The sequence below is a fragment of the Eutrigla gurnardus genome, assembly GCF_963514095.1.
Source record: "Eutrigla gurnardus genome assembly, chromosome: 23".
Classification (NCBI taxonomy): Eukaryota; Metazoa; Chordata; class Actinopteri; order Perciformes; family Triglidae; genus Eutrigla; species Eutrigla gurnardus.
In genome coordinates, this window is record NC_139934.1 from 5,181,386 (window position 1) to 5,191,261 (window position 9,876).

Genomic DNA, 9,876 nt, shown 5'->3' on the forward strand with positions numbered 1-9,876 from the left:
CTGTATCTGACCACTTTTGTGTGTTTTTTACAATCACCAGTTTTAATCAACAGGAGGCCCCTGTGAGAACAGTGAGGAAACGCTACCTAACTTCTGAAGTGGCTGCAAATTTTATCCAGATTTTACAGAGCACTCCTGCCGAAATTTTACCAGCACCCTGCGATTTTATCACTGACAATTTTAATAATAAGATAAAGTCGATACTGGACTCAGTTGCTCTAGTTTTTATAACATCAATTAAAACAAGACCTACAACCCCGTGCTTAAGAAACTTAAGAAACTAAACAACTGAAAAGAGAATGCAGGAGTGCTGAAAGGAGGTGGAGAAAAACAAAATTAACAGTCCATTATGAAATTTTACGTCACAGTCAAACAAGCCAGAATCTCCCACTTCCAAAAATGAATCAATGACCATAAAAATAACCCCAAATTCTTATTCTCCACCATCGATCTTTTAACAAACACAAATTTTAAAAAATCCTGCAGGACAGCAGATAACGCCCTTTGTGAGGACTTTTCAGACCACTTCAGAAGAAAAATCAATGACATCAGATCCAGTCTTTTATCCCAACAGCTTTTAACACCAGGATCATTGCTTTTACCTGAGGAAACACTGGAGAGTTTTGCCCTGGTTGATGCGAGGACACTTGGTCGAGTTTTCTCCCAGGTAAAGCCCACAACCTGCCTTTTAGATCCAATTCCCACACGTTTTTTTAAAACACTCTATGGATTCTTCGAGGAACAGCTGTTGTATCTGGTGAATTGCTCTCTTCAGACGGGTGTCTTCCCCACCTCCTTTAAAACGGCGGTGGTGAAGCCCCTTCTGAAGAAGAGTGAATTAGACCCCAATGTTTTAAATAACTACCGGCCTGTATCCAACTTACCATTTTTAAGTAAAATTTTAGAAAAACTTGTTTTTAATCAAGTAAATGATTTTTTAAACTCAAACCATATTTTAGAGACTCATCAGTCTGGTTTTAGGAGGAACCACAGTACAGAGACAGCACTTTTAAAGAATTTAAATGACATCAGGTGTAATTTAGATAATCATAAACTCACAGTCTTGGTACTAATGGATCTAACCGCCGCCTTTGATACAGTAGACCATGACATTTTATTAAATAGACTGAGGAACCTGGTCGGCCTCTCTGGTACTGTTCTTAACTGGTTCACGTCCTACCTTACTGATCGAAGTTTCTTTGTAAGTATGGATACATGTTCCTCAGGAACCCATAAGATAAAGTGTGGGGTTCCCCAAGGGTCCATTTTAGGTCCAACTCTTTTTAATCTGTACATGCTTCCCCTTGGGGACGTCATCAGGAGGCACGGCATCAGCTTTCATAGTTATGCTGACGATACGCAACTGTACATCGCCGTGTCTCCTGATGACACAGGACCAATTGATGCCCTTTTTAACTGCATTATAGACATCAAGTCATGGATGGCAGCAAACTTCCTGCAGCTCAACCAGGACAAAACAGAGGTTTTAGTCATTGGTCCTGAAGGCCAGAGAGAGAAACTTTTACCAAAGTTACAGGATTTTAAACCCGCAAAATCTGTAAAAATGTTTGACTCTGAGCTTACTTTTATTTCACATATCAAAAACATAACAAAGATAGGATTTTACCATCTTAAGAATATAGCCAGAGTCCGCCCGTTTCTCTCTCAGGCCAGCACAGAGGTGCTGATGCATGCTTTTATCTCCTGTCGTTTAGATTATTGTAATGCCCTGCTCTCTGGTCTTCCCAAAAAGAACATATACAATTTACAGTTACTACAGAATTCAGCCGCACGCGTGCTGACGAGGACAAGAGGGCGGGAGCACATTACACCAGTTTTAGAATCGCTGCATTGGCTCCCTGTGCGTTTCAGGATCGATTTTAAGGTTCTTTTTCTAGTTTTTAAATGTCTTAATGGTCTTGGGCCTTCTTATTTATCTGCAACACATTTACCCTATCAACCCTCACGGACCCTGAGGTCCTCCAGTGCTGGCCTTTTAACCATACCACAAGTAAGAACTAAAACACACGGGGAGGCGGCGTTCAGTTTCTATGGCCCCCGATTGTGGAACAGCCTGCCGGAGAACCTCAGGGCCGCAGAGAATGTTGATGTTTTTAAAAAGAGGCTCAAGACCCACCTTTTTAATCAGGCTTTTAACTGACCTGTTTCATTCTTTCTACTTCCTTTTATGCTTCTTACATTTTTTATTATGATTCTATTTTATATTATTTATTTTAGCTTATCCTGTTTTACTGTTTTATATATTTTATTTATTTATTTATTTTTATTGTTTCATTTATTGGGTCTATTTTATACATACATTTTTATTCCCTCAGTTTTTAGCTTCTACCTTTTTATCTTATTTTACTGTTTTAGGATCCCCCGTGTTTACACAGCTTCTTCTTCGTTGGTGTTTAATAGCAGTCGGCGTTTACCCAGCTGTTTCCGTGACGCAAGTTTCACGCCAGCGTATGAAAAAGTTTCGCCAATTTTTTATAAATGCTTGTATTATCATGTCAACACTTGTCGACCTGATAATATAAGCATTTATGGAAAAAAAAAATTAAGCGAAACCTTTTCATACTCTCGCGTGAAACTCGCGTCACGGAAACAGCCAGGTATACGCCGACTGCTATTAAACACCAACGAAGAAGAAGCTGTGTAAACACGGGGGATCCGCTAGCTCAGGTTTATTAGCCATCTTGCAGAAATTAAACTAACCTGAGTTTAGTTTAGTTTAGTTTAGTTTTTATTTGTGCAGATAAACAAGATTAAAAAAAGGCAAAAAGATTTGCATAGACATACATAGATGCACGGGTGGGACAAAAGAAACCCCGAAGGGCTTATTAAGGATGTCCACCTGACATTAAAATACAAGAAGGTAAAGAAAATAAAGTAAAAGAAAAAAAAAAGACAAACAAAAGTAAAATTAAAGAGATAAAACAACTACAAAGTCATTTTACAAAAATGAGAATACATTTGAGTAAAAGTAAAAAAGCAAAGTAAAGATGTAACTAACAAGCAAAAAGACAATACAGCATACATTCAGTTTATCACATTATCATAGGCTTTTAAAATTAGGTACATTTTAAGATATTTTTGAAAGTAGCTAAAGATGAGTGTTTACGTAGAGTAGCTGGAAAACTGTTCCAAACGACTGGACCTCTGTCCCTAATAGAAAACTGTCCCAGATTTGTTCTGAAAAATTGCCGGTGAAGGAGATCTACAGATCTGGTCTGATGACTATGGATCTGTGACCTGGTTATAAAAAAACTGTTAAAAGAAGAGGGAATTATTGAAAAACTGGAAAAACAAAAGTGCCGATCTGAAGAGTATTCACATCATATATGCTTAACAACTCCAGATTCCGAAATAATGGAGCACTATGAGCGTCCCAACTGGAGTTGGTTACAGATCTAACAAATTTTTTCTGTAACAGAAAAATCGAATTTACACTGGTTTTGTATGTACTAGCCCATACTATATTACCATAGGATATAAAGGGATAAATAAGGCAGTAATATAAATCCATACAAATTTTCCTTGACAGCACGTGTCTTACTCGTCTAATAACCCCAATGTTTCTAGCCAATTTATTGGACACCTGTGATATGTGTTTTTTCCAATTGAGCTTATGGTCAATAAAAACCCCAAGGAACTTAACATTGGAAACATTAGCAAGTGCATTGTTCGCCATAAAAATTGGCTGGATAGGATCGGATAGAATAATATTTTTAGGCTTAAATATCATATAAGCACACTTCTCTACATTAAGGGATAATTTGTTGAATTTGAACCAGTTATCCAGCCGATCGAGTACGCTATTCATTCGATCTATCAACTTGTGTTCATCTTTATCGGTAATGAAAATATTTGTGTCATCGGCATATAAAATAAAAAGAGCTTCATCAGATATTAAATGCAAATCATTAATATAAATAAGGAATAAAAGAGGTCCAAGTATGGAACCTTGAGGAACTCCACACTGTAGATGATTGTAAGTCGAGTTAGCTCCATTCCATACTACATACTGTTTCCTGTTGAACAGATAACTTTTAAACCAATCAAGCTCAGTCCCAGAAACCCCATGAGCCTGAAGCTTAGTTAATAATATATTCAGATCAACGGTATCAAAAGCCTTGGATAAATCAATGAATACTCCAATTGTGAGTTCCTTGTTGTCCAAAGCTGTAGATATTCTGCTAACTAATTGGACCAGGGCCATAGAGGTAGAATGTTTGGCACGGAAACCAAACTGATAATCATACAATAAGTTATTGTCTTTAAGATGTGCAATTAATCTATTATATACAATTTTTTCGAGAATTTTGGAGAAGCAAGGTAATAAAGAAATTGGTCTATAATTTGAAAATAGTGATGGATCCCCATTTTTAAATATGGGAATAACCTTAGCCCATTTCAGTTGGTCTGGTACTACACCTGATTGAAGAGAACAGTTAAAAATATGACACAGTGGTTTTACAATGGTGGGGAGACACTGCTTCACTAATTTCATTTTGAGATCATCAAAACCAGCACTTGTTGACTTTAGACTTGATACAATATCCCATATTTCTTTTTCATCCACAGTAGAGAAATGAAACATTGATTGACTGGAAGGAGGTCCTGTACTGTTAGAAAAGAGTGGTGTTAGAGGGATTTTTGCAGCCAAAGCGGGACCAATGTTGACAAAATAAGTATTGAATTCTTCAGCAATTTCAATGGGATCCTCAATACTAGAATCGTTATTATAAAATATGCTCTGAGAATTAATTTTTGATGAGGGTTTGTTGATAACTTAATTAATAATGGCCCATGTCTTCTTCATATCATTTTTTGATGTATTCAATTTCTGTTGGTAATGATTTCTCTTAGATTTTCTCAACATATGGTTGAGTTTATTTCTGTACTTTGAATACATATTAAAGTTCAGGAGAGAGGGATTTGTCAAATAGTCTTTGTATAGTTTGTGTTTTTTTGATATGCTTTTTTTGAGCTCTTTGGTCAGCCAAGATTTGTGGATTTTGAGCTTAATGGATTGTTTTTCCAATGGAAAGGATTGATAGAAAATGCCAAAGAATTCATTGTTAAAACTAGAGTATGCTTTAATCAAATCATAAGTTGACAAAGTTGAATTCCATTGATTACTAGATAAATTATTTTCAAATTTCTTCACATTAGACATCTTGAAGTTCCTTAACAACACTCTGGTAATAAATCTGGTAATCTGGTAAATTGACCTATTTCATTGGAGTGATAAACTGTAAAAATAGGAAGATGGTCTGATATATCAGTTAATAATATACCAGATAATCCGTTTTTATTTGTATGGTTGGTAATGATGTTGTCAATTATAGATTTACTTGATGAAGTTATTCTAGTGGCTTGTGATATTAGGGGAAAGAAAGCATTAGCAAATAATGTGTTCAAAAATGTTTCTGAATTGGCGTGAAGTAAGTTTATGTTAAAATCCCCTAGTATGAAGCACGGCTTCTTTTCTTTCTGAATGGAATTCAAAAGTTTGTCCAGATTATCAACAAAGGAGTTAACATTTCCATTTGGTGGTCTGTAAACACAGCCAATGACAGTACGGCCAGAAAAACATGGTGCATTCACTACCTCTATGAAGATGGATTCAACATGAGAATTTGTATTGGCAATATCAATTGATAGATCTTCTCGCAGGATGTATTTGATAGAATTTTTCACATAGAGTGATACACCGCCCCCTGGTCTATCTTTTCTGTGGTGATAGAGATGATCATAGCCGTTCATGGAATAAAAAGACACTTTAGAATCATTTAACCAAGTTTCAGTAAAACCCATTATCGATAAATGAAAAGGTAATAATGTAAGATAGTCAGTTAGAGACTCAAAGTGCTTTGAGTGACCTGACACGTGTGCGGTCGGGGCGGGGATGAACCGAGGTTCGGGAAGATAGAATGAGTTTCTGAACCTAAGTCCTCTGAACCGAGGTTTTCCGTTTCGGTTCAGAACCGTTACACCCCTAATAGGAACCATTAATGTTTCGAGCCAGCAGTCTCCCATAAAACAAGTCAGCACAACAGTGCCCCCTACTAGTGAAGTTGCTCTCAGAATGGCAGTGCATACACAGCAACCAGAACCCAGGCCCCTCCTACTGTGCAGCACTGCAGTATCAGAACTGTAAATACTGATGTGCATTACATTGGCTTGGTCTGCATATTGCACATACCTGCTTCTGTATTAAAGGAAAACACCACCGCATTTCCATACTGAACTATGTTCTGCTCTGATGTTAGACGAGGTGATACATACCTCCCTCTCCTCTGTGCATGCACTCAATGGCTCTTGCGCGCACTCCGCGCAGCGCTAATTTGCTAGCATGTAGCTTGTCCCAGTATATTCCTGAGGATCCAAAGGGGGGTGAAGTTAGAAGCGACCAAGCACTTCCACGTTGTCCCTATTTAAATACGGTTACGTGAGTAGTTACATGACCCAAGTTTGGTTACACAAAATGAAACATGCCAATTTTTCTAAGCGGATAACAAGGATAACTATATAGTATGGCGGAATAACAACTGGAAGCACGTCGACGTCGGCGCAGTAATATCATCACTCCGCTCCCCCTCTTACTTCCGTCAACAGAACCTACGTGACCTGCACGCCGTTGCCTGCACTACCTGTAGTAGTTTGTGCACAGTTGAGGAAGCATCAGGTTGTAGTAAGATAGTTTGTGAACAATCAAACATCATGGTTATAACGTGCATCGTACAGGGTTGTGAAAACAAGCAGAAGGTATATAGTCCCGTCATGTTTTGAGTGATGATATTACTGCGCCGACGTCGAAGTGCTTCCAGTTGTTATTCCGCCATACTATATAGTTATCCTTGTTATCTGCTTAGAAAAATTGGCATGTTTCATTTTGTGTAACCAAACTTGGGTCGTATAACTACTCACGTAACCGTATTTAAATAGGGACAACGTGGAAGTGCCTGGTCGCTTCTAACTTCACCCCCCTTTGGATCCTCAGGAATATACTGGGACAAGCTACATGCTAGCAAATTAGCGCTGCGCGGAGTGCGCGCAAGAGCCATTGAGTGCATGCACAGAGGAGAGGGAGGTATGTATCACCTCGTCTAACATCAGAGCAGAACATAGTTCAGGATGGAAATGCGGTGGTGTTTTCCTTTAATAACACTGTTTCTGTTTTGTGGGGCACAGTAGATTGTTGTGGGGTAAGTTGTGAAAAAAAAAATGTGAATTTTCCCAGTTAGATGACAAAGTTGGCTTTAAGCAGCAGCATGAATAATTAGTGACACTTTGTGAGGCAACAGGAGCCTCATATCTATGCGGAAGAAAGTAATATATATATATATATATATATATATATATATATATATATTAATATATAATTATATATATATATATAATTATATCTTCAAAGTCGTGATTCAAACTGGTCTATTTGTGTGAGCTTCTTGTAAAAAGGAAGGAAACAGACCATGTAAACTCGTAAGCAGAAGTTGATGAAAGCCATCCAGTCCCACACCTACATGTGATACATCTTCATTTTCTCTGCAGTTCCTGATTTCATCCAATGCACTTGGTGTGTCTTAAGCTTTCTCTCCACAGAATAGAAGCATTTCCCAGAAGCAGCGTGAGGATGGGACACGCTGTGCTCCGTGTGCTGGGGTTTCTCTGTGAGGACTTTGTTTAAATCATAGTTCCCATCGATGCATCGTCTTAAATGCCTGATGTTGTTTGTTTTACAGCCAGTTTGATAATGTATGACGATGTTTCAAACTCTGTTTCAGCTCTCATCCTCTACTGTGAACCAGCTCAAGGTAATCACACAGTTATTCTTTTGATATTCACTCGGGATGAAGCAGTATCACCTTTTAACTGTAGGATAAGTGCAGTGACAGGAAATCAAACATCTCACTTTGATGCATCTTGTGTTGGTTTCTAGATGCTCTGCTGACCATTGAGCCAAACTGGTCCACTTTATTTACCGGAGAGCCTGTTACCTTCATGTGTGACATGAGGCAAGGAAATGACAACGACTGGTATTACGAGATCAGGAAGGATGGTCAAACTTTTGTCTCTTTGAACGGACATAAGAATTATACATCGACTTCTCTAGATCCAGGCCAGAGTGGTGAATATCACTGTGTTGGTGTTTATAAGATGTTCAGATTTTTAAGAAAAGAAAGTAATAAAGTCTCTCTAACTATATCAGGTAAGTTCTCAAAGTTGTACTGCATGACAAATCACTTATTTATCAGCCATGTGAATATGAACACCCTGTTTGATAAAGTGCTAATAAGATATGTGATATGAGCTTAAAGATATATATATATATATATAAAATGTATGTCCTTTGGGCAAATATCACTTATTGAATCATTGCATTTTCTTCTGTTTTAAACTCTCTACTTTTTATAACATTTGTTCATATTTGTGATATATTGAATTGATTTACTAAAAAGAAAATGGAACCACTTGTGTTACACAGATGTTAGCTTAGGATAATCTACACTTTCAGTGGTTAATGTATGTGATGGTCACCGTTGATTGATTTCCATCAGGTTGCTACACCTTAATAATATAATAATTAATTTAATATTTCTACATTATTTTCTGCAATTAGTTGTAGCAGCAACAAAAAAATTCAATGAGATTATATTATTTCTGTCAAATGAATAATTAATAATTTACAGGGGCGATAATGACCATATTCATGTCTTTGTTCTACATTAAACAGCACGACCAAAGGCCCGTCTCAACAAAAACTATGAACAGGACAATGTGATCCTGACCTGCTCTGTGGGCCCATCATCACCATCATCATCATCATCATCATCATCATCATCATCAGCAGCATCATCATCATCAGGTTGGAAATATTTCTGGTACAGAGGCGATATATCCTCTGACCCACTGACCACACAAGATTACATTCTCCTCTCAAACGGACAAATGCGTGTCTCACAAAGTGGATTCTACTGGTGTAGAGGAGGACGAGGAAACCCAGTTTTCTACACGGAGTACAGTGAAGGAAAAAGTGGTGAGTTGATACGGAGAACACAATGTAGAAATAATCCTTATTCATAATAAAACATATTTGACCTTTAATACACTGATACTTTTGAATCATGGACAGTTCAAAGCAGGCCTGTCGTGACTCTGCAACCCAACTGGCCTGAGTTATACTCTGGAGAGACGATCACTCTTGTGTGTCTAGTCGAGGATGGAGGAGACACTGAGTGGGAGTACGAATGGGAGACACCCAACTCATACAGACCTCAAAACCCACGTGACCACATGATTAGGTCATCACTCGGTGGAGAGTACCGGTGCAGGGGCAGAAGTAAAAAATACATAATCTCCACACACTGGAGTGATGCTTTCACACTGAAACTTGATTCCAGTAAGTCACCTGTTTTATTTTGCTGAATGTAAAACAAGTTTATATTATTTCAAATGTTAGTTTGGTTGATATATTTTAAGACGATGCACCTTCACACTTGTGTGACACATTTGGAGATTGAAAACTAAGTAGGATACAAGTAGTGCTCCACTGACTCATCATAACATGTCTTCGTTCTGTGAAATCATGTCCAACAGATAAACCTATGCCTGATCTCACTGTGTCTCCATCATGGCTGAGTCCTGGAGCCTTGGTGACTCTGAACTGTAGAGTTCAGCATCCGTCTGCAGGATGGAGGTTCTACTGGTATAAGGCTGTTCCCAAACCGTCAGAGAGCTCCTACAACTCCTACAGTTATGAGCCTCTACCTGGTAGCACCATCGGGACCAAACCCTACATTGTTCATGGACAGACGCACACGGCAGGATATATGTGCAGGGCTGAAAGAGGAGATCCAGTCTACT

The 9,876-nt window shown here is 38.1% G+C and overlaps 1 long non-coding RNA gene across 1 annotated transcript; it reads left to right on the top strand.

Annotated features, from left to right (window-relative positions):
- Nucleotides 1-7,952: 7,952 nt before the first annotated feature.
- On the top strand, nt 7,953-9,406 carry LOC311009218. The gene is made up of 3 exons (XR_014596623.1): nt 7,953-8,221; nt 8,747-9,049; nt 9,146-9,406. It is a non-coding gene; the product is annotated as an uncharacterized lncRNA (long non-coding RNA).
- The last annotated feature ends 470 nt before the right edge of the window (nt 9,407-9,876 follow it).